Raw genomic sequence first — 23,564 nt, forward strand, 5'->3', positions numbered from 1 at the left:
CCAGTATCTTCTCCATTGTGAGGAATTAAGCTCATGGCCACATTGTGAGCCTTAAGAATGGCATGCGACCTGTGCCACCATGAGGGCCATTGTCCCCTGATGGGCTCAGGGTGACCCCGCAGCGGGCAGGGGCAGTGCCACCACCTCTGCAGGCTGAGCGTGCCCGGTGAGAGGCTCAGCAGCAGGAACAGGGCCAAGCAGGGCGAGCAGGAGCCCAATTTGGGGGGCTCGGCTGGAGAGGAGCTGCGTGGGACCCCCTGTGCACCCCAGGGACCCTCGCATGCAGCAGCGATGGGGGGGAAAAGGGGACAGGGGGCTGCCACCTGGGGCCGTGCCCTGCTACCTGCTGCTGTCCCCAGCGTGGGCACGGCCACCCCGCAGCCCCTGCTGCCTGCCCTCCCCCGGGAACCCCGACTCGGGGGTAGCGGGTTTAGTGCTGGCCCCCGTAAGTGCTCGCGCCGCCGTGCTCCGCCCGCCTTAGCAAAACAGAGGGCTCCACGGGTAATTAATAGACAGCATCGCTAATCCTGCGGGGAGATGATTAGCAATTAAAACTCCTAATTAAGTCTGTGCATAATTCACTGAAATTACACTGTGTGTACACAACGGGGAGGGTTCCCTCGCCTTCACCCAACGGGCTCTGATGTCTTCATCGCTGACGCTTCCCGTGGCTGGGATGCCGGGATGCTGAGCGGGGTGCTGGGGTGCTGGGGGGCCCCCACTTGCCGGGGGCTGGTGGCCTGGGTGCTGGCTGTGGCGGCTCTGCCTGTGGCTCCCTCTCCTGGGCTGCAGCAGGCGGATGCAGAGAGGCAGGCTCCCGGCTCGGAGAGCTCCCACCCCAACCAGGAGCGAGCCACGGAGCACAGAGGGAGGGTGGCAGTGTCCCAGCAGGGCCAGCAAGGGGCAAAGCCGCTCTAACACCCATCAGCCGAGCACCTCGGGCCATTTGCACCCTCTCCCCATGCCCCTGCCCAGTTTGGGCATGGGGAGAGGGTGAGAAGCAGCCCCCAGGCTGCTTAAAATCCCAATTCATTGCTGTGAACGGGGCTCCTGAGTACCGCAGCCCCCCCTGGCTGAGCACCAGCCCCTCTTTTGCACCGCATTTTGCTCGGCTACCCAAGGTCAGCGGGTACAGCCGCCGTACCTGAGCAAACTAGCTAAGCAGCCGGGCTGCAGGTTGGCCTGACCACTGAAGGTCAAGTGTGCACTTCTGCATATTCAAAGCCGTCTGCAGGATCGATCGGCTTTTAATTGTTTTTTCCCGGGCTTTGGGAGGGAAGTGCCAGGGGCATTGATCAGCCCCAGCCGAGGCCGCTCGCAGCCCCGTGTCCCTTCGGTGTGGGCAGGCGGCGACGCGGGCACGGAGGGGCTGGAAGGGAGCCGGGCCAGGGGTGGAGGCCGCCGAGCTCTGCCAGCGGTGGAATTGTATTCGAAAATAAAGTTTTTTAATTAAAATTGGCAATTCTGAGCTGCCTGCCGGCAGCAGCCACACAATCAAGAGCGAGGAGCTTTGCTGTTTAATATTTAAAGACGACGTTTAATCTTTAAACAGGAAAGTTCTGCTGCTGACTGTTAAAGACGCGGGGTCCCCAGCCCGACGCCGGCACCGCTGCAGCCCCAAAACTGAGCCCCTGAACTTACTCACGAGTCTACAAAATGCCAGGAAACCCTCTCGGCCGGGAAACCACCCTAATTTGTCCCTCCCTCTGGCTGCAGCCCAGTGCTGCAGGGACTGGGCTGCCCCCTTCGAGGTCAGGCACCGAAGTGACAGCAGGACCCCACGCATTTTATTTTCACCTACGTTTTTATTAAAAAAAAGACACAGGCATCTTTTTAAAAAGCCATCAGGAAATATTTTGGGTCAGAATCATCATTCAAAACCAAACTTAGCCACTCCGATCTGCTACGAAGCACCGACCTGGTGTTTGCAGGCTGATTTCTGAGCAGCTGTTACACAGTTATTTCCATGCGCACCAGCTCTCCGAAAGGTCTCCCTTTTTTCCTGATTTTGTTTGTAATTCCGTGAAGGCTCCATTTACCTCCCTGCCAACGCTCCTCCGAAGTCGGGTGATTATTAATTATATTTATTTACTTAAAGCATCCCCTAGGCACATGCGGCGGCTCGCAAACACCTCCCTGGCTCCCCAATGCAGGGATCTCAAACCCGAGGCAAGCAGATATCCCTGTGAGAAATGCGAGATTAGGAACGGGCTGTGTCTCCTCACGTGTGGGCAGCACGGCAGATAACCCACGCCCTGTTACAAGGGGAGGTAAGTCCTCAGGTAACCTGTACCTCGTCTCACCTGCGGGAAACCCAAGACGGGGGAACCGAAGCTGGGGGATCTGATTTGGGGCACAGCGCCCTGCGGCACGGAGATGCTGTGGGTCAGCGGGGCAGCAGAAATGCTCTGGGATGAAGCAGAAAGGGTCTGAGGGCACGCTGCTGGTGCACCGGGTCACCAAACCTCCCTGTGGCCACCATGTGCCTGCCTCAGTTTGTACAGATCCCCAAAAAAGAGCGCTGTGGCTCGTCCTGGAGGTCAAAGCCGGTCCTCCGAGCTGGGAGAGGTGCACGTGAGTGGGGTGGGCAGCACGACGGCACTGACTGCAGGGGAAGACCATGGGCAGGATTTGCCTAGTTCTCGTAAAAATGCAGCCCAGTTTGGCACCGGGTTCCCCTGCCTGCCTCTGCCAAAAGCTGAAGGCAAACCGGCCCCGGCCCCAGCACTGCTGGCAGCTCCAGCACGGCCGGGCTCCTTCTGCGGCGCAGCCTCGGAGAAGATGTTCCAGGGGGGTCAGAAAATTCCCAGAACTGGAACTTGTCAGGCTGATGTATTGATCTAAGTGGACTGAATAATGCTCCATCATTTATTTATGGGGAAGTGCCTGGCGCGCTTCACAAAAACCGGCGGTCGGCAGTCACATTAAGGCAAGATTTAACACCAGGAGAACGGGGCACCCGGGCGCAGGTCAGGACGCTCGGGGAGCCTCACAAACCCTTCCTGCGCTCACGGAGCTGCTGGGGCTCTGCTGCTGCACCCTGAGGCTCCCCCGGCCTCTCTGCAGCCCCAGCGAGTGTTTCACACGCTGATTGCAATTTTAATATTGCAATTTTAATATTAATATGCACACTTTCGGGCAGGGAGGAAGCGTTTCCTTTCGGGAAAATCCCCCCAGGAGCAAAGGTGCTCAGCGGTTTGTGTGGATGGGGATGAAGGAATAAAAGACACCGGCGGTGCTTTTGGCTGAAAGTTTCTGTCAAAGAAAGTGATGCCCGTGAAAAAACATGGGCTTGGAGAGCGAGCAAGCAGCGGTGAGATGTCCCCAGCTGCTCCTCCCTCGCTGGCTTGGGGAAGCAGGGGGGCAGGGGGTGCTCCCCAAGGACCCCTCCTGGCGCGGCAGCCTGCGGATTGCGGCTGACCCCCCTGACACCGGCGCAGTGGAGAAAATGACTTGGCGACAGCAAAAGTGGCGTCTTCCTCCCGGCCCCAAAACAAGCATTTCCCTCTCACTCACCTCAACGCGCGGTGTCAGGGCTTTGTGTCACTTTGGGTGTTGGGAAGGAAAAGGAGGGCGCGTCTACGGCTAAGCGGGCTTTTAGACAGAGCTTAAAGTGTTCTCGGAGCCCCCCAGCATCCTCAGCTTCGGGGGCTGGGGGTGTCTTTGAGGCAGGCCCCCAGGACAGCAGGTCCCTCGCCATCCCATTATTTAATTGCACGCAAGCTAAGGGAAGGAGGGGAACGGGGAATGTCTGCTGGGATTCCTCGCCACGCCAACTTCCCAGCACCACGGAGCAAAAGGGGCAAATTGCCACCACCTCGGGGCAGCATTTAAAGCGGGCAGGGAAGGAAGGAGCAGAGCAGAAAGCGGAGGTATGGAGGGTGAGGAACAAAACTCGTCCCCCGTGGGCTGGCTGCCCTCCTGGCTGCCAGGAGGCAGGAATTTCCCCCGCTCACACGAGCCCAGGTGAAGCTCGTCCCTTTTTAAGCAGTTTAGTCAGAAGCGCTGCCACATCCGCGGCTTTTCAAGTGTTTTTAAATCACTTACAAAAGCGGGATTAAACGATCAGGAATTCCATTTAATAGGACAAATAAAGAAATAACAATCTGCTCCATCGGCCCTGCGAGAGGCAGGTTTGATTTAAGGAAAAAAAAAAAAAAAAAAAAAGGGGAAAAAAAAGTATAAAAGAGGGAGAGAAAAAAAGGAAAGGGAGGTGGAAAAAAAGGATAATGTGTGTTTACTCAAGCAAAGAAAAAAATATTTAAGTGATGTAGGGGAGAAGATTGCGGTAACTAGTGAAGAATAACATCGTCTGCTTTGCTGTCAAATCACACAAGAATTTCAGTAATAGATTCTCATTCTGACACTCAATTCAATTCGAAGGTGATCCTGCTTTATCCCAACACATCAAATATTAAACACTCGTATTAGCCGGGGTGCCGTCGCCTTTCCCGGCTTAGAGGCGGCAGGAAGCTTTTCCCCCTGCCTTCTCCCCCCCGCCGTAATATTCTCAATGTTATCTAAACATGCCTTCATACACTGGGGTTCCTTATCAAGCCCATTCGGGGAGGGAGGGGGGGGGGTACTTAAAACGGTATTAGTTTGGGGGGCTTTTATTATTCTTATTTCCAAAGCTTTTCAATTTGGTGCGGAAACAGCTTAGAAAAAAAAAAAAAAAAAAAAAAAAAAAGGAGGAGGAGGAGGGAGGGGAGGCGGCGAGAGGGGGAGACGGAGCGCGGGAGCGAGGGAAAGTCGAAGAAAGGGAGAAGCAGCCGGCAGCTCTTGTTTGACTGATGCCTTTCAACAAGGGCAGTCTAGCTTGTCAAAGCCCGGGCTCGAGATGAATTGGCATATCTATTCAGCCTGCCTCTGGATGTCATGCAATACAGTTTCATATTCCCAGATAAGGCACGATAAGCAATTGCTGCCCTGACACCGGCTCCATCCATCCCTGCCTTTCTCTGCGCGCACCCGGCCGCCTCGCAGAGCTCCGCTGGCGTTCGTGCCGGCGCGGCGCCCAAAGGGGCCCCCGAAATGAGCAGGTAAAGCCCCCCAACAGCCCCCCAACAGCCCCCAGGAGGCCAGGCCAGGCTGAAGGGAGAGCTGCAGAGGATGCGCCCTACCTGTGTGCGCTCTCCCCTCGCTGGGCAGGCAGCCCCCGGCAGCACGCCGCTGGCTGTAGGGTCCCTGCGCAGCGCACGCGTGCCCTAAAACTCCCCAAACAAGCAGATAAAGGGAAACTGAGGCACAGGACGGTGCCTGGCCTTTCGGTGCACCCAGAGATACCCCAGAGCAGCCTGGCTGCCCACATCCCAGCCATAAAACACAAACACCCAGCCATAACCCCTCTCAGCCCCAATAGGGACCCTACGAGCAGCAGCAGCCCCATGGGCAGGGTGCCCGCGGCCCCACGGGATCAGCAGGAGCTGAGGTTTATGCAACGACGGCAGCGCCCGTGAGGCCGGAGTGTCAGAGTGCCAAGCAGTTTAGGCTTCCCGTTCCCGTGTGTTTGAACAAGACCAGCCTCTGCTCTGCTCCCAGGCTGTGGATTATCCCAGATAAAATGTTCTCGACCGCTGTGTGCTCTGCGGCTGGTGGCACGCTAGGTGAATGCCTCGGGGACCTGGGTCCGAGCCCTGGGTTTGGGCGCAAGGAAAACAAAGCCCCAGGGCTGCAGGGCTGGGAAATAGGGCCGGGTGGGCAGTGCTGGCATGGGAGAGGGGAGAAGCAGGGCACCCACAGGAGCAGCTCCAGCATCGGGCAGCAGGAGCGGGGGTCCAGCAGCTGAGCAGCACAACCCGGTGGGAACCAGGGGATGAGATTTACCGGGGGCGTTTTTCTGTGCCTCCCACGGTCCTCGCCCTGCCCTCGGGCTAGGGGCAGGCTGTTTAAGCAGGGCTCTGCCATCCCAGTGATTCTGGCTGAGAGCCGGGCTGGGTTATGCTGGTTTCTGGAAGCAGCTCCAAACACTGCTTCCAGCACGGAGATGCACAGGCAGCTCCCCGTTAGCACCTGGAGGGCACAGACCCAGCCGGGTGGCAGGCAGCAACCTCCTGCGCCTCCTTCACCCCTCCTGTCCTGGCTCACACCCTGCGGTGCCACCCCTGGCCCTGCGGGACCCCGCTGGCCGAGGAAGCCGGGGGTAACACGAAGACAAGCCCACGGACACGCTGCGTGGACGTCCACCCACTGCCACGTTCCCTGTCCAGGCAGCTGAGCGTGGGCCAGGCGAATGAATCCTCTGCGGCTGCTTCTGGGGAAAGTCAGGGCCAAGGAAAGGACGGTGCCGCCAGCAGTGCTGGGGAACAGGCAGAGGTTGGTGCTGCCTCAAAATCGGACCCAACGTCAGCCCCTGGAGACGTGGACATGGAGAAAAGCGTGACACCGCAGGCATCTCCCCGGCGTGGATTTAGCTGGAGCTTGCAGAGCACCGAAGAGCTGCCGTTTTGCTGCATTACACGAAGCCACAGCGTCCACTCATCTCCTCCTCCCCTTCCCGGGGCCACTCGGCTGTGCCCACACCCCCCCAGCCACGCACCCCACAACCCAACCCCGCACCTTTCCAAAGCAAAGCCGGTGCCTTTTTTTCAGTCACAACACCGCAGCCCTCCGGAAGGGGGTATTTCCCCCCCTCCACTTCTATTTTTACACACGCACACGCTCGCCTCTCCCTCGCTCGCTGTTTAATTTCCGTGTGAGAGGGAAGCAGGTGCCCGTGCTCCCGTGAGCTCTCCCTTCGCTAGTTTTTTTTCCCCTTCTTGGATCCTGCCCCATTAGTTTAGTGCCCAGCCATCTGCGACGTCTCCTGTAATGCTGTCCCCCTTGTGTACCAGGGAGCTTTTCCATTAGCGCCTTTAATATTCTGACACCTTAGCACAGGCTGCTATTACATTCAAACACTGATCGCCCTGTGAAATTACATCGCAGGGCTTGCTAAAATGGAATTGTGTATAATCAGGCTCCTCCATGCACTGTCAGTCCCATCACAAATACAACGTAAAGCAGGCTTATGGATGGGCTTAGCAGCTGCTACAAGTGTATTTTTTTTTAATAGATGAAGTATCCCTTATTTAAAGCATTTCCTTAAGAAAAAAAAAAACAACAGTGAAAGACAAATCAACAGCTGCCGCGCTGTGTTAACCATACCAGCGGTCTCTTAAAAACATGTTATTTACCAAGGTAGCTATCTGTTTATCTATAACTGTATCAAACAGAGAAGGAGGGTGAGATAAAGATAGTTAAACAGACAGCCGAGGAGATATCTGCCACTGGGAAATAATAGCTAAATAAAAAGTGCCATTATTTACTCCGCCGAGGGGAGGAGGGGGACCCGGCGCCCTCCTCCCGGCGCCGCGCAGCCGCTCGCGTGTGGCACGGGGCTGCTTTGGAGGCTCCAGTTTATAGGGGCGGCCACACCGCGGCCCCAAACACGCCCCTCAACATCCCCGTAATCATATCAGAGAAATCTGGGGAAAAAAATCTCAGGATCCTGGTGCTGCATCTCTCCGGTGAGGCTGCAGACGTGGGGGAGGCGAGAGAGGGCATGGACGCACGGTGCTGTGCTGGAGGCTTGCTCAGCAGGGCAGCCTTGCACCTGTGCATAGGATGAACGTGGCTTGAATTAAGGCAAAATCAGCTAAATGCTGCCACAAATCCATCAGCCCGACCCTCCAAGGCTGTGGATCTCCCTCTGCCATGCAAAAGGGCCTGGGTGCATTCTGCAGGTGAGGCTGGTCCCACACAAGGGACCAGCTCCCCAGCCTTTTTTCCATTCCAGCTGAGGGTTATGACAGAGGTATTTCGGGTGGATGCAGGAATGATGTGTCAGAGAAACGAGCTCTCGAGCTCCCTGGCTCCAGAGTTGAAAATGCTGCCCCTTACCATGCCCTAAAGGTTATTCTGTCTGTCTGCTGGGAAATGCGGCGGTACGCTGCCTGCAGGGAGATTTCCTGAGGCGCCGTGACCCTTCTGCTATCTCCTCCGAGGAGCCTCGGCAGCGGCGATGAGATTGCAGCTCATTTCCACACACCTTGAAAGAGCCCGTCTGGATCAAACACGCCGGGAGCAGGGGGAGCACGGCGCTGCGACTCGTCCTCGCCGCCTAGCAGAGAGCCTGCTCCGGCTGAGACAGGCTGGGAAACAGCCCGACCCCAACACCAGGGCCCTCACGCTCCCCTTCACCCTAAACCCCGACGGAAAAGCCAAAATATTGTATCGTTTCCCTGCGTGGGATCGGTTCTGCTTGGGAAGCACCAAGTAAAAGCCAGCGGCAGAAAGGCTGCCCTCTGCAAAGGAGCAATCTGTTGTGTGCGAGCACCGACACGACATTTTGACTCCGGTTTTTGCAGTGCAAAACAAAGCCATTTGTCCAGGGCAGGCACACACACACATCTCGGCGCACGGAGCTCTGGACGTGTTCAGAGGGGACACGTCTGGTGATGCCCAACATCCCCAAAATGGGGTCGGTGGGGCTGTGGAGGGCACAGACCCATGGAGAAGGAGCCAGGAGAAAAGCCGAGGGGAGGTGCAGGATGACTGCACCTTCATTGCCATCGCAGGGGCAAGACGAGGCAATGCACCCCTGTTAGTTGTGCCTGGTATTTTCAAGGGCAGGTGCCTGCATGCTGTCAGGAGGGCTGCTGGGCAACCAGCAGGTTTATGTCAGTGTTACAACCTGTTCTTGCAACCCAGGTCCTGATGGATGGGAAAGAAATAAGCGAGTGCTCCTGTAGGATCCCCCTCACCGCATTTTCTGTTCGCCCCTTACCGCACAGCTCCGTGCGCTCACATCCGACAGCTCCTGCACTCACAGCCACCAGCCCTTCCTGGGATGGAGCCACGACCTTCCCCAAAACCCACAGTGCTGGGACAGCCCAGAGGGGCATGGAAACGTGCGCCCTGCAGCCTCCCACCTCCTCCCCCCAGCCCGCAGACTGGCAGGAGCAGAAAACAAGCTTTCACGTTTGGCACAGCACCAGCCCCCGACTGCTCCTGCTCCGCAAGAAGTGCATGGAAGCGAGTTTCTCAGCCCGCCCATAAGATGCGAAGCCGCTCAGAGGAGACGGAGCTGGAAAAGCAGGAGAATACAATGCACAAGGCATCGGGGGAAAAGATCAATAAAGATTACGAGGGCAGCGGCCGCGTCCCTTGCCCACGCCGGAGGGCCCCATGGTGGCAGGGAGGGAACACCAAGGCGAGGTAACGAGGTGCCGGCGCCCGGGGACGATACCTGTCTCATCAAAGGCAGAGTTTACACTGGATCATCTCGGCAGCAGCTCTTCCTCGGGACTGTTGACTCAGGTCGGGGTTAAGGCCGAGGAGGTGAAAGCAGAGGCGCCGCCAAGAGCCCTGCTGGATGCAGACGGCAGGCAGGCAGCGCGCCTTGGGCAGCAGGAGCAGGGCACAAAATCGAGGCTCCCCGATTTCGATAGAAGAGCAAACAAATGGGGGCAATGCAGGGTTTGGGGAGTAGAAGAATTGATTTGGAGAAAGGTTGGGAAAGCAGAGAATGAAAGGGCCCAAGAGCAGGACGTGGCGGGGCCCGCAGAACGGAGGTGTGAGGGGATGAACTGGGAGGAGTCGGGGGCACCAGCACTGCGTTATGGTGCGGGTCACGGAGGAGACCGTGACACTACCGACAGATAATTCAGGACTTTGGGTCCCCCAGGCCTCAGCTGACACCTCCCCGGGGAGCACAGAGCAGCCACCTCCATCCTGCACCAGCCGGGGCCACCTCACCAAGCGTCCCCATCCCGTGCAGCTGCCGAAGCTCCGGCTGCAGCTGGAGGGGCACGGGGATGCAGAGGCAATGTGGGGACAGGGCACAGATGGGTCCCCCAGCCCCACGGAGTGCCAGAGAGCCAGCCGAGTGCTCCTGCCCTCCCCGCAGCACCCCAGAGAGCCGGCAAACGAGCTCCCAGCCGGCCCGCTGCCTGTAATCGGAGTCAGTCGGCCTGTGTGTTACGCTTGAGTTGATGGCTGGTGTTAAATTCAATGCCTTGAGTATCGATTTCCTCGCACATCCAGGACTTTGTTAAAGGGTTAGCCGTGAACCGAGATCAAAGGGAGGTTAACTCGTTTCTCCTAAGTGGGAAAGCAGACCTCCAGCAAAACCAGGCTCCGGGTCCCCTCCGCAGAGGATGCTCTCTGCATGTTGTTAGCTACCCCGGCTGTCTCGAAAGCCAGATAAAGCCACAAAGCTGCCTCAAAGCGGGGAGATAAAATGATCCTGACAACTTCCCACGGACCCCAAAGCCATTACGAGCGCACACCAGGGGCTGGCAGCACGGGGCCAGCACAGGACCCGTCCTCTCTCCATGGGGTCCCCTCGCTCAACCCAGGAGGGGAGGGTGAGCCACGTCACCGCCACCGCACCCCAAGCAAGGGGATTGAGAGGGGGGGACCCCCATCAAGAAGCCCTGGGGCTGTCCCACAGCTTGGGTCATGCCACACAAGGTGACGAGGACACCTCCCCTGGAGCTGACACTGCCATAGGCACCACCTCAACCTCTGGGGCTCTCTCTCTTCCTCCGTTTCACCTCGCTCCTTTCCTTCCCTGCCCGACATGAAGTGATTTTGGCACTGACGGCACCCCCCTCAGCAGGTTCTGCCAAGGCAGTAAGAGCTAAGCGCACGAACAGCAGGACACTTGGCTTTACCTTCTGCATTTTTAAGGGACGGAGGCAGGGAAAGAGGCAGGGGAGGCAATCAGGAATGGTTATCACTAGTATTAATGAACGCCCGGAGGCGCCGGGGAAGAAGCATCCATTTCAGACGCACATCTGTCAGCACTCAGAGGTAACGCTGCTGAAGTAGCAAGGAACTCAGGAGCCTGCACTGCGCCGTCCTGGGAGGCTTCGGCACCCACGTAGGTGATTTCTGACAACAGCCCCCTTGTCCCCCAAGCCATCAGGGCACCAACCCCATTTCTCAACCCCTCTCCTCCTCCCCAGGAGCTGTTTGCAGCCCAGCCCAGCCTTCCAGCAGCCCCGTTCAGGGGTTTTCACAGCACCAAATCTTCCGCTCCGTGGTGGCTCCATGACCTGTCCCCACCTCCCCAAGGAGCCACCTGCAGACAACGCAGCACATTCTGCCACCCAAAATTACACCCAAACCCCAAACCAGCAGTGCTGCAGCACCTGTAGGGCCCAGAAACCCATCACAGCCCATCTTGGTGGCCAAACCCCATGTGCAAAGAGGGATCTCCACGTGTGATGCACAGGCACTCCCCCACCCCAAGCTCCTGCCACCCAGCAGCTGATTTGTCTTGAAGTGAGAGGTTTACGCCAAAGTGCTCGGGGAATATCAGTGCCCGGCATACCAAGCGCTGAAGATTTCACTTAAACTCTCAGCATCTGTGTATCTCAACTAAATTAAGCTATTTGCTATAAAAGAGCACAATGACAGTAATGGAATAATAACAGCATTAATAAAACACAACAATCCTCGAATGAGAAGCGGACGCATCAGCTAGCTGCAACCAAGAGAGGAAGGCTATTTTAAAATCACACACAAAAACCATCTGGGGGTGGAGAAAACCAACAAAAGCTCCGAAACTCAGAGGTCAGACTGAAATGATGTTTTTAACCTCGAAAGAAAGATGCCAGGCAGAGCGCTCCCACACCGGCTGGAAATGAATTTCCGCAGCCCCCAGCACGACGAGGGCTTAAAATGGGAAGGCTGAAAATTTCCAGGGGGGCTCCACGAAACGGGGGTGGGAGCAGGCTCGACAGGGAGGAAACAGAATCAAAAGGCTGTCGAGGAAGGGCTGCCTGATAGAGAAACGCCCCCCTGAAGGATCAGCAAGGTGTGTAACCCGCTCCTGGGACTGACCCCAGGGAGCTGAGCCAGCGCCGGGGGCCAGATGCTGGGACATCGTTATGTGGACATCCAGATGTCCGGGGCTCACCACGCTGCCATTTCCCTCTTGGTTGGAAACCTCGCCTTCAGTTCAGCCACACATTCTTCCTCCTTGCTTCGTTTTGGGTGAGGTTGAGGTTAAACCTTCAGTCTCGTGCTGACCTGCGCCCTGTTTTTGCAGGGGAGCTGCAGCAGGAGCGGGGCTGGGGGTGCACAAGTCCTAACTGCAGCTCTCTGGGAGGCCACTTCCCCTCGCCAGACCCCTTGGCAGGAGGAGACCTTAGCACTAAGTGGTGATCAGAGCAATTAATGCACACGGAGCCTGCCCAAGGTCTCCCATCCCACCCAGAGGGAACACCCCACCCTGACTGGCCTTGATGGGCGAGCATCATTTCCCTGGAAGGGACGGAGGGGAGGGGATGAAAAGAAAGGACACCTCTGTGCTCACCACTGTTCAGTGTTCAACACTGGCAGCTGAGCGACCCAAGGCTCCAAAACAGCCAGAATTAGGCAGAAAGCAGAGAGCAGCACCCGGGGCACCATCTTCAGGTCTACCTGCCTTTTAAAGGGGAGCGATGTGGGGCTGGCAGGTCGCTTGGCAAGCAGTCCGAATGCCCAGGCTCACGTGCAGCCTTCCGGGCACAGGACCCTAACACCAGCCCTCCTTCTTGAACCCAAAGCAGAGGGTTTCAACTTGGCTGACCCACCGGCCAGCACTCCTGACGTGACCCTTTCCAAATTCCTACAGAGAAAAAGCCAAAGCAGCAGCTGCCCCAGACTCGAGCAGGCTGCAAGTTTCTTTGTTTTCATTACAATTTTCTCTGCTTTTTTTTTTTTTTTTTTTTTTAGCCATTTCTGCTCTGCCCCCCGGAGGTGCTCCTGTGATTGAATGAAACACGACCCCAGGCTCCAATAAGTGTATTTCAATTACATCTGTCACCATGTAACAATGTAATGATATATCATGTGATATTAAATCCATGGTAATCATATCAGCGATTTTTTTAATAGTGCACTAATCACATTATTACATCTCAATAATTAACAACAGAAGGCCTAAAAACCTGGATACAAAGAGGAAAAGCTCAACGGGTCTTCAGCTCTTGCCCGGGAGAGGCCCAGAGCGGAGCAGGATGGTGCAGGAGGTGCTGCCAGAGCACAGCGTGGCGAGGGGCAAATCTCTGTGCAAGGGCGCAGGAGTTTTGCACCAGCAGCACTGTGCAGTGCAGCCAAGAGTAGGCTCCCCCCAAGCCTCAGACTAAAGGAGAAGCAGGTATTTTGGAGCCAGAAACAGGCACTTTGCACGTCCCACCTCGCCTGGCAGTGCTCTCTTCTGTCCTGTTGCTCCTGCTCCTGCACCTTTCCTCCAGCAAACCAGCCCCTCTGGTCCAGAAGGTGTCCTGCAAAGCGTGCCCACCTGCAGCTCTCAGCGGTCACCTCCGAGGCTGTACAAAAGCACTACAGAACGAAAGAAGCATTTTCCAGGCACCCTGAAAACGAGACACCGCTCCTCCCAACCCGTCCTCCCCAGGCTGCAGGAAGAACGATGCTTCTCCTCTCCCCTTGCACCTGGAAACCAAGCTCACCGAGCGCCCCTACCTCGTGGGGAGGCTGCGAGGCTGATTTCTGCAGCAAAACCCGTCTCAGCTTGGAGCTGAAAAATGGTGAGGATGCCTCGGAGGGACAGGGATCCTCTGGGATCACTCACCGAGGTGCAGCACGCAGCCTTGTGCCAGCAGCTCGCTCCCCGCAGCCACTGCAGCCTGCCCCAGTTAAATCGAGGCTTGCAGGGGTCTGGAAAGCAAAATGCAACGTGCCTGAGTCCTCGCCCCTCTCCCTCCGCACGGTGAGGATGAGGAACAGGGCAGGTGGCAGGGAGCTGCCCCCAGGCAGAGTGCTTGGGCGTGGGGATCCTGTGGTGTCCGTCCCCAGCCGTGCTGGAGTTTCCCTCCAGGTGCAGCCCGGTCAATCTGGCAGTTTCCACATCACAGGCTGATCTGAAGAGAGCCTCATTACCTTGCCTTCAAGTTCCAGCCAAGCACTTAGCTCTTAAAGACGGGATTTAAGAAATATTTGACTGATCATTTCTCTCCTCATTTAGTTTGGCTGCTCTGAACCAATTCAACCTGTGAAGTTGAAATAGTGGGAACGGGAGGCAATGGGAGTGCGGGCAGCCACACCACCTCCCCGCTCCCCCTCCGGCTCTTCCCAAAGGGCCGGATCCTTCCCAAAGGGCTGCCACGAGCGCCCACAGGGCATCTCCCAGCCCCGAAGGGCAGCCAGCTCTTCCTTCCCACCGCAGGACAGGCATTTGGGAGCATCATTTGCTCTCTGTGTGGCATCCACACAAGCTTCTGCTGTGCTGGAAGCACAGTGCAGCATCCCCCAGCTACGAACAAGGGATGGAGACAGGGATGAGCCAGCCAGGATTAACAGCACCAACATCTCCACCAGACCCAGTATGGGATGTCCCCGTGTCCTCTTCCTTGCACACCTTTCTCCTGTCGAGTGATCCTGCCGAGGGCAGGCAGGACAGACGGATGGCTGGCTGGCCGAGGCAGCGCAGTTGGACTTTCTCTCCTTCCCCCCCTCCCTTCTTTCCTTCCTTCCTTTTTTTTTTTTTTAATTTTGTCTCGGGAGCCACGATCCTTTAAAGATGTGCACGTCTCATTAGCTCTACCTTGACAATCATTACCGTTCCCGCAAATGCAGGAGGAGAGCTCAGCCCGAGCGTGGGGGAGTCCATTACCTCCTAGTTAAAGGGACACCGACAACTCCGGGCTGCCCGCGGTCCCACTCCGCCTTCCAAGCAGGCTCTCCCCGGCACGCCGCTGCTCCCCGTCCTGCACTAATCCCCTGCTTAACCTGGGTGAGAAACAAATCTGGTGGGGATGCGTGGTCCTGCAGCCACTGCCCCAAAAGGGTCCCATGGCAGGGCACGGTCCCTGTGCCTGGTGGCACAGCTGCAGCGGGGACAGCAGGAGGGTGGCGAGCTGTGTGGCCACGAACCAGCTGCTGGGGCCAGCTCTGCCTGCCCGTTCTGCTTTGCTCCCCACGGAGCTCGGACCTGGTTTATGTCGTGCAAGCACAGCACCCCTCATTTAGGAGCTTTCAGGGCAAAGCGCCCCATGCAACTTTCAATCCACTACCCCCTGGCCTCCTTCCAGCCCTTCTGGGGCTGCCTTTCAAGCCCGGTACAACCTCAGGAGGCAAATGCAGCCCGGAGCAGCCTTCCAGAGAGGATCCTGCTCCTCTGCGGCCGGCAGGACGGGAGCATCTCCCTGCTGCTCTCCGCAGAGCCGCGGCAGGAGGCACCACCACAGGGCTGCGCTTCCCAGCCGCGCTGCCAGGAAGGCTCCCACCTCCACACGAGGCTGTCCAAGGAGTTGACAGGCCTCCGTTGGAAAAAGATGTTGAAAGAAATGATCTCTTTAAGTGCAATGGGAGATATTTGTCTCTGATTTACCCTTGGCTTTTTGCTCTGGTTCAGGTAGGAGCGGTGTGGGATGGCTGGCAGATCTGAGAGCATGGCACGCCCCAGCGGGCAAAGCGAGCAGTGCGGAGGAAGGCGCGAGTCAGTTTGGAGTGCTCCCCATTTATCAAACTCACGCAGCCCGCCAGCAGAGCGAGTCTTTCTATCATTACAGCTCTCAAAATCCGATTCATACCACTAATCCTGCCTTCATTCTCCCAGATTAATAACATCTCTTTCAACCTTCACAGTGTGATAAATAGACAAAGAGAGAACAAAAGGAGAAACAGAAGTGAGAGAAAGAGCCAGAGCAACTCCACATAATAAAGAGAACCAAGAAAGGGGAAAGAAAAAAAAAAAAAAGGGAAAAGAAAAGGGAAAGAAAGAAGCCGGCACACTTGACTCTGCCATTTACTTGAGCAGATTCTCACCAAGAGCTCCCTGCGATCTTGAAAGAATGTAAAACATTGCTCAGAGGAAAGGCTCGTTAGCCACTCCGACCAGCCCGGCTTTGCTGGAAATCTTTTCACTCGCAGCCTCGGCTCAGGCCAGCACTGCCTTTGGTGCTTCCTTGTCCTGCCCCTTCCCAGGAGCAGAGGCAAAGCCCCCAGCCCGTGCCCGTGGCTTCTCGGAGGGGACAGAGGGGGCACGGCCGGCGTTGCCCCAGGGGTGCCCCAGCAGCACCGTGAGTCCAAGGCACCCCGACACCTCCTGCAGGCGAGCGGTGCCCCCTCCCCGCAGCCTTCCTCCGGTCGGCTCTCCCACTTTGCCACGCTCTGTGCCACTGCTGGCTTATTTTACTAATTAAATGTTTATCGGCACACCCTCCCCACATCGCTCCCAGGCCTGCCCAATTTTCTTTCCGCCGGGTGCCTTCCCTCGGCTCGCTCTTTCCGTAGGATGCGCACCTGCGAAGCGTCCCCTGCACACCTCCGCTCCCCCCGCCAGCACAATCCCCCCGGAGCCCACGGGCAGCAAGGACGCTGCTCTCATGGCTCTGCATCCACAGCCCCCGTGCAGAGGCTGGGCTGTGTTTCTTTTTTTTTTTTTTTTTCCCTTTTTTTCCCCCTCTTTTCTTTTAAACTGTTCCATATTACTCCAGGCTTTGAAGTACAGAGAAAGGCAACACTCAGTGTGCCTTTTTTTTTCAAGCCACCTTTATCAGAGCAAATCTTTTCCTTCTCCGCTGTGTTGCTGGAGATAGATATCAAGCAGAAAGAAAGTCTCCTCTTCTAACAATGGATTTCCCTTCCCTTCTGAACTTCAAATAGAAAACTCTTATCTACAGCCACAGTTGACCAGAAGAAGAAAAGAAAAGAAAACAGACATATGAACTGAACCCGGGCTCTCTTTCTATTTACTCAAAAAGGCTGTGCTGGGTTCTTCACAGGGAGATGCTCTCCCCGTGTTTATAGCACACATATTTACTCTCTTCACTCGCTACCCCACCGCCACGGCCGTGCACCCTCTTCTCCCCCAGGACGACTCCCCGGTGCTCCACGCACCCTCCAAAATCTGGTCTTTGCTCAGGCACCGGGCACAACAAAGCCTGCACCTGAAGCTGGGGGCTGCAGGAGCTCTTCCAGCTCGGCTAAGGGTAACGGCAGCGCTGCCCCTGGCCCTATAAAGCATCGCTTCCACCTAGCGAGAGCTCCCTACGATGGCAGGACGGATTGCAGGTCCGGCCTCGCTGGCTCTTGGTGCACAGGACAGCAGCCTGAGCCCAGCCACGTTCACGCCTGGCACCAACCAGCTCCTCTGAACGTTTCCTGAGGTCTCCAAAAAGGGCAGCAGCTTGATCCACCTCAAGTCTGGGTCTCTCTTCAGAGCAGCCCAGGCCAGCAGCCTCTCCTCCAGGTCCCCCGCAGATTTTTCCATCATTCCCTTAAGGTTAAGGTGGCGAAGCACCGCCGAAGCGCTTTATAATTCCTGCTCCTCTCCTCCCTCCTCGACAGCTCCCGGGAGAGGCGTGATGATGGACGGTGCCGTAAGTGACTGTTCCCAATCGAGGGAATGTGAGCAATGACAGCTGACGGCATTCCTGGAACGTGGGGGTGCCGCCAGCCACCGTGCCTGGCCGCAAGGGAGAGGAGCTGGGACGGGGAGGCTGGGCTAGGGGTGAGGAGCCCCAAGAGGCTGTCCCCAAACCGGCTGCAAATAATTCGTCCCATCAGTTTGTGAACTGAGCAGGAGCCAAGGAGAGGTGGGCAGCGTGCATCTCGTGGAGAAAATCCTCCTGAGCTGCGCACAGCACCAGGGCTGGACACCACCCTGCTGCTGGCTAGTGTCAGTCGGGACCCTTGTGCACCTGGTCCTTGGGCAGTGGGGTCTTGCCTGGTCCCTCAAGGTCTGGGAAGACTTTTGTCACCCCTTCCTCCCCCAAACCAGCACAGACTGCCATGAAATGGGAGCACGAAGTCAGTCAGCTGGAGCTGGCTTTGCACCGGCAGCACGCGGGCGGGTGTACGGGGACACAGAGGGATGCCACCGCGCAAGCCCATCGCTGCGTTCCTCTTCCACAGCCTCTAAATTAGCAGGCAAATTTAACATGCAGAGAAGCGACCGATTAATAACCCAGCATTGACTTAAGAAGACCTTGAATAATACATAGTGCTTGTACACGGAAGGGGAAAAAGTCAAGTCCTTCTGCTTGTCAAGTGTATCCGCCTCCCGAGCGCCGACACTCCACGAGAAAACCTCTCCGCAAGGCAGCCACGGCTTCAAGCAGCTCTTCAGCAGTGCCTTTTGCAAAGATTAATGGTAAAACTTCGTGCCAAGGGAGGCTGGCAGCTGGACAGTTCCAAGCATGGTGTTGTTTTAAATGCAATTAGCGCTGCTCGTTAATGAGTCCCTAAAGCTGCCAAGGAGAAGAGGCTGAGCCCTTGCGGCCCACAGCGAGGTGCCGCGTTCAGGCAGATGACCACGTTGGCCACGCTGATGGGTGAGAGGAAAGGTCTTACCACGAGGCAACCAACCCCTTCTCCACCCTGCAGTCCTCCCAGCAGCTCGGTCAAGGAGAAATCAGCCCCGAGCAGACCAAAGACTGAGAGAAGCTCAGCTGCAGGCGCTGGGCTCCATGGCACACCGACAGCAGAAGCTAGGAGCAGCCCATTCCCTTCCCCAGCCTGATTTCGGCCTCTATTGTTTGGTGCTGGTTTCGGTGCCAGCATCCCTGAGCGGGGCTCTCTGCTAAAGAAAGATGGCTGGAGAAAAAAAGTGTCCCCTTTTGGGAATAGTCCCAAAAAGAGCGAGAGGAAAGCCGGCGTTTGCCTGGACAACAGCCACCATTTATGTGCGGGGGCTACACACACAATGCCCATTGTGAGAGAAGGGGGGGCTGTGTAAGATCAGTGGAATCGCGTGGATCAAAAATGCCTTCATTTTGGAGCCAGGGCGAAGAGCTCTGAATAGCATCAAGGGCATGGGCTGCCACCACTGATCTGACTCCGGTGGCTGGGTCCCCTTTTGGTGCCGCCAGCCCACAAGGATTCAGTTCAGCCATGTGTTTGAAGAGCTTCAGCACCTCGTGGCTGAGGACCGAAGGCCCATTGCTACCTGTGGTGTGTCAGATACGAGGTTGGAAGGCATTTGAAGAAGCAGCCACCCCGTGTAAAACACAAGGGAGATGCGGGAAGGAAACACGATTTGTCTTTTGGAGATGCAAATGAGTGCCAGCCAGAAGCAGAGCTCCAAACGCACACTTTGAGCAGTGAAAAGTGCTTCTGCAAAGGGGACTGAGAGAAATAACGTGATAAACAGGCTCCGAGTTTGATTTCCAGAGTAATAAGCGCAGAAACTGAGCCCAAAGAAGAAGATCCGTATTAGCAAGCAAATCCAATCATTCAAATACTAACGAAGGGACACCCAGACGGGTGCAGAGCTATTTCCGGAGCGAAGTTTGTCTCCCCAGCCCTTTCACCCCCTGCAGTGGCTCAGTGGAAGAATACTTAAGAAGTTGCAACTTTGGTTATAATGTGCAAAAAGCCCCTGAAATGCGACATCATTTACTCTTCTGTGCTATTGCTCAGCAGAGCTAATAAATCTTGCATGAGCAGAGCTGATTCTAATTTTCTAATATGAAAAGGCATTTGGATAGAGAGAGAGGGGGAGATAAAAGTGATTGAATCTCCAATAGCCCGGCGTCGGTGACAGGAAACATCCTGACGCGGACCCCAAGGAAGAATGGCTCCCCCTCCTCCCCGCCCCACATCCCATTCTCCCTGCTTGCTGCTCGCCGTGCCTCCGTCTCCCCTATCGACGGGCCGCGGCTTTCACCGCGGCGAAACAAGTTATCATTTCTGCCTTCTGATCAATCTGAATTTTCAGGACGATTACCCCCTTAAGCAGCGATCGCTCGCCGCAGCCCCGAGGGTCCCCGGCGGAGGCCGCGCTGCTTCCCCTGCCACCACCACCTCCAAGGGTGCGGGGCTGGGAAGGCCACCTGGAGGAAAAAATCAGTGGGGGAGGATTCAAAAAGGGGCCTTGTGCTTGGTAGCCGTGGCCCAGCTCAGCCAGAGGGAGCAGGGACCTGCTGGAGGTGGCACCAAAATGTGAAGGGATCCAGCAGCACCAAGGGATCTGCCACCCCACAACGCCACCTAAGAGCCATCCGCTCCCAGAACGGAGCTAATCAAGCCCGTTTCCAATTAGAGACTGAAACGATTAGAAGGAGGAGAGGCAGGTTCTAGCAACCCCTAATGGTGTGGGGTTTAGATTTTGGGGACTTATGCATTTTCCTATCAGGAAATATTTAGCATCACCCCGGCACTGATGCAAAGCAAGCCCCTCTCCCCAGGGAGGAGTAACTGCTGCTGGCTCTCCGAGGACGTGGCTCCCCTGAGGCCCCTCTGACCACCACGGAAACGTGGCCCCAGGTAGTTAGAAGCCCTGAGGACAGAGGTTTGGCTGGCAGAGGAGGCTCAGCACCTCTGCTCTTGCAGGAGCACCGCTAGGTTGTCCTCAAGGTCATGGTGCACGCGCAGCCCCTCAGGGCAAGGAGCACACGGCTCCCACCTGCACATCTCTCCCTTCTCTATCTTACAGGCTTCCCCAGGGCACAGGAATCCTAAAAACATGGCTCTGGCCATATTACAGCTCGGCCATATCCTCACACCCCTTTCCTTGGGGCGTCCAGGCACCGTTGGCTCTTCCTGACCAGCAGCTGCAGGCGGAGGCTGCGCCCCGGCTCGGCACCTCCGCGCCAGCAGCAGGGAGCTTCGGGAGAGCAAAACCCCTGCTGTGGAGCAGCTGAGGCCCCACAAGGCAGGCAGTAGGGTGGCAGCGGGGTGTTTTCACCATCCTGACTGGCAGCGAGAAGCAGGGGCAGTGCCAGGTGAGGCTGGTGGGCTGGCTGCCCCCGCAGGCTGCTGGCTGGGGGAGCTCTGCGAGCGGCACGGTGTTGCAGCGGCTATTTTACGTGGAGAACTGCCGATCAAAGCTATCCCCACTGTGTACTCCAGAGCAATAAAAATAAAATAAAATAAAAAAAAAACCCACAGGAAGAATTCTTTAGGCGGGTAATGGGCATTTTATTCCTTTTTATGACACTAAACATAGGCAGCTGGCATAATTACACCACAATAAAGGCATAATGTGCACCTAGCAGAACAAACTCATACTTTTGATAATTAGGCAGAGCAAACACAGTCTGGGATTCAATCAAACAGCTTCACCGTCTCCTGGATCTGTCGGAGCCCCCATGCCCGTGGCGTGGTGGCTCTGTGCTGGACTTTGGAGGGTCCCATGGGGAAGGCTGAGCGAGCAGAGCATTACCCGAGAGCTCTCCTGCATGGCAGTGATGGACACGGAGCTCCACTGCTTGCAGCAGAGGCGCAGGGTGGGTGCACGCAGCCCCTGGGAGGCAGCTGGAGATGGTGTGGGGCAGAGCACCCCAGCAGGACACCAGTCACCTTCCTGGTTGGCACTGGGGATGGATCCAGGACTGCTCACCTTCAGGCCAGCCTCCTACAAACCCCGGCAGCAGGCAGCAAGCGAGCTCCTCCGGCAGCTGCAGGCATCCACGTGGGACAGCTCCTCCCCGAGCGAGGAGCCCAGCCAAGGCGGAGATCCTAAATGATCTCTAAAATATTAATAGCATCAATCAGAGCCAGGCTGACAGAGGTTACAGCGCCGGGAAGGCAGAGAGAGCAGCCTTTCCTCAAGTTGGCACAAATCCACACGCTAAATATCCAGAGTTTGTTTAAAAAAAATAAAATGGATGTCCCGTGCCTGCTCCTTCCAACGTCACGTGAAGTCTTCCAACGGCCCAGAGGGAGCCTCAGCCTGGCCGCAGGTCCTCTGCACGTCACCAGAAGACACCACTACCTCCTGATGGGGCCCCACCTCCTCCTTTGGGGAAAAACGGGCTTCAATCTCCCACCTCTCAGTGTGAAGGAGAAAAATTCTTGCCGTGACGCTCCTTCAGGACATTATAGTTTGTTTTGCAGCACTGAAGGTGTAGCGTGGAGACACAGACCTCCTGTTTTGCAGCGTGCATCGCCGTACTGCTGGGCTCCAGGGGGTGCAGGATGTGCTGCAGCCTGCTGGCAGGTCCCAAGCAGGGAGAGACCCCCACGGCTGCTGCAGCAAGCAGCCCCAAGCACCCGGTATGGGCTGGGATGAATGGGGGAGAGCAGGGCAAGGAGAAAACGGCAGAAGGTTGCAGCAGGCAGAGCCCACGTGGAAACATCTTCAGAAAGGCGCCAGCTGCCCGGACACGGGATGTGGTGTGCTCCAAGCTGTACTGAGTCTTGGGCCAAATCAGCCCTGAGGCACTGAGATTTCATCTCTGCTCTCCACCAAAACCCCCTGGGGATGCTGTGGGATGGCTCCTGGCGATGCTCACACTTCGGGGTGATCAGAGCTTCCCTCCCCAGCAGGCCACAGAATAGGAGAAGGGGTTTATGCCTAGCTGGGGGCCACAGATCAGGCTGTGTCCTCACCAAAAGCAGGTCATACCTACAGCCTTGCCCATCAAGCCCCCGCGACAGATCCAATCCACGGGCTGCCCGAAAGAGCTCGAGCAAGGAAACCTGCAAGCAGCAGGGTGAAAGCCAGGCTGCAGCCAGAAGTGCTGTGCCAGCATGGGGGAAGGGAGGCGGGAGATTCTTAATCCCAACTGTGAAAGCAACTTGCTTAGTAGCCTTGGGACTCCGAGAGATTTAATTAATTAATTTAATGAGTGTGAAGCACTGTACGTTATTAATATACGAATTCCACTACTCCCATCTCCCAGTTCAGCATCTCTCGCTGCTTTGCATCAAGCCCACAGGGTGCAAATCCCAGCTGGGGCACGGCTCCGTGCTAATGGGGCCCAGGCTGCGTACCCACACTTCTCTGTCCCTTTCAGCAGAACAGGGCATCACGCTCAGCACAGGGCCCCAGGAATACCTACACGCTATTTCTACTTGCCTGCAAGCCCTTGGCATTCGCCAGCACTTCCATGCCAAGCAGCAGAGGGAGGAGGGCGCAGGAGCAGGTTGGTGCTGCCTCTCCCTGCTCCCATGTTAAGGAATCCTGTTTGGATCAAGCAAGGACAGCTGGATGGGATGAGGCAAGGCAGGCTCCACCAGGCTCTGGCCAGCAAGGAGAAGGGGAAACACACCTCCCTGGAAGACTAACACACGCCAGGAGCTACCAAAGGCATGCCAGCCCAAGGGAAAAGCATCCTGTGCAGCAGAGAGCGTGTGCAGCACCTGGAATGCAGCACCTGTTGCAGGATTATTGTAAAACATGCCCTGCCTGTAATCCCTCCTCCTCCTGCCTTGCTCCAGCACTGACTGTGCCAGGCTGGGGTTCACGCTGCCTCCTGCAACACCAGGGCACGCAGAAGGCTCCAGTGTCTCCACCTGACCCCAGAACCCACGCACAGCCGATGGTTTAACCTCCACAGCAGCGCACACGGAGCCAGATGGGAAGCAGGCGGCTGCTGGGTGCGGCAGGCAGATGTTCAGAGCCCGGCAGTACGGCACGCAGCAGGACGAGCGGCACGCCGGGGCTCGGCAGCTGCCTCTCCCTCTCCGCCTTTCGCCCGCAGGCTGCCACCGACCTGCCTCCAGCTGCCTGCACGGGGGTGCTTGGGGCAAACCAGCCAGCAAACCGCTGCTTACAGTACCACCTAGCAGATAAAACTCTAGCCCTGGTTAAAAAAAAAAAAACAAACAACAAAACAACAAATAAACACAAAATCAACAAATTCTGCTTTAGTTTTGTGCAGTACCTGCAGGCTGATGGA

The 23,564-nt window shown here is 56.7% G+C and overlaps 1 protein-coding gene across 5 annotated transcripts in view; it reads right to left on the bottom strand.

Annotated features, from left to right (window-relative positions):
* The window catches only part of ERI3 (ERI1 exoribonuclease family member 3), a 110,171-nt gene that overhangs the window by 31,418 nt on the left and 55,189 nt on the right, over nucleotides 1–23,564 (bottom strand). The window lies entirely within an intron of this gene.

The sequence above is a fragment of the Aythya marila genome (genome assembly GCF_965140915.1).
Source record: "Aythya marila genome assembly, chromosome: 8".
NCBI classification, from domain to species: domain Eukaryota; kingdom Metazoa; phylum Chordata; class Aves; order Anseriformes; family Anatidae; genus Aythya; species Aythya marila.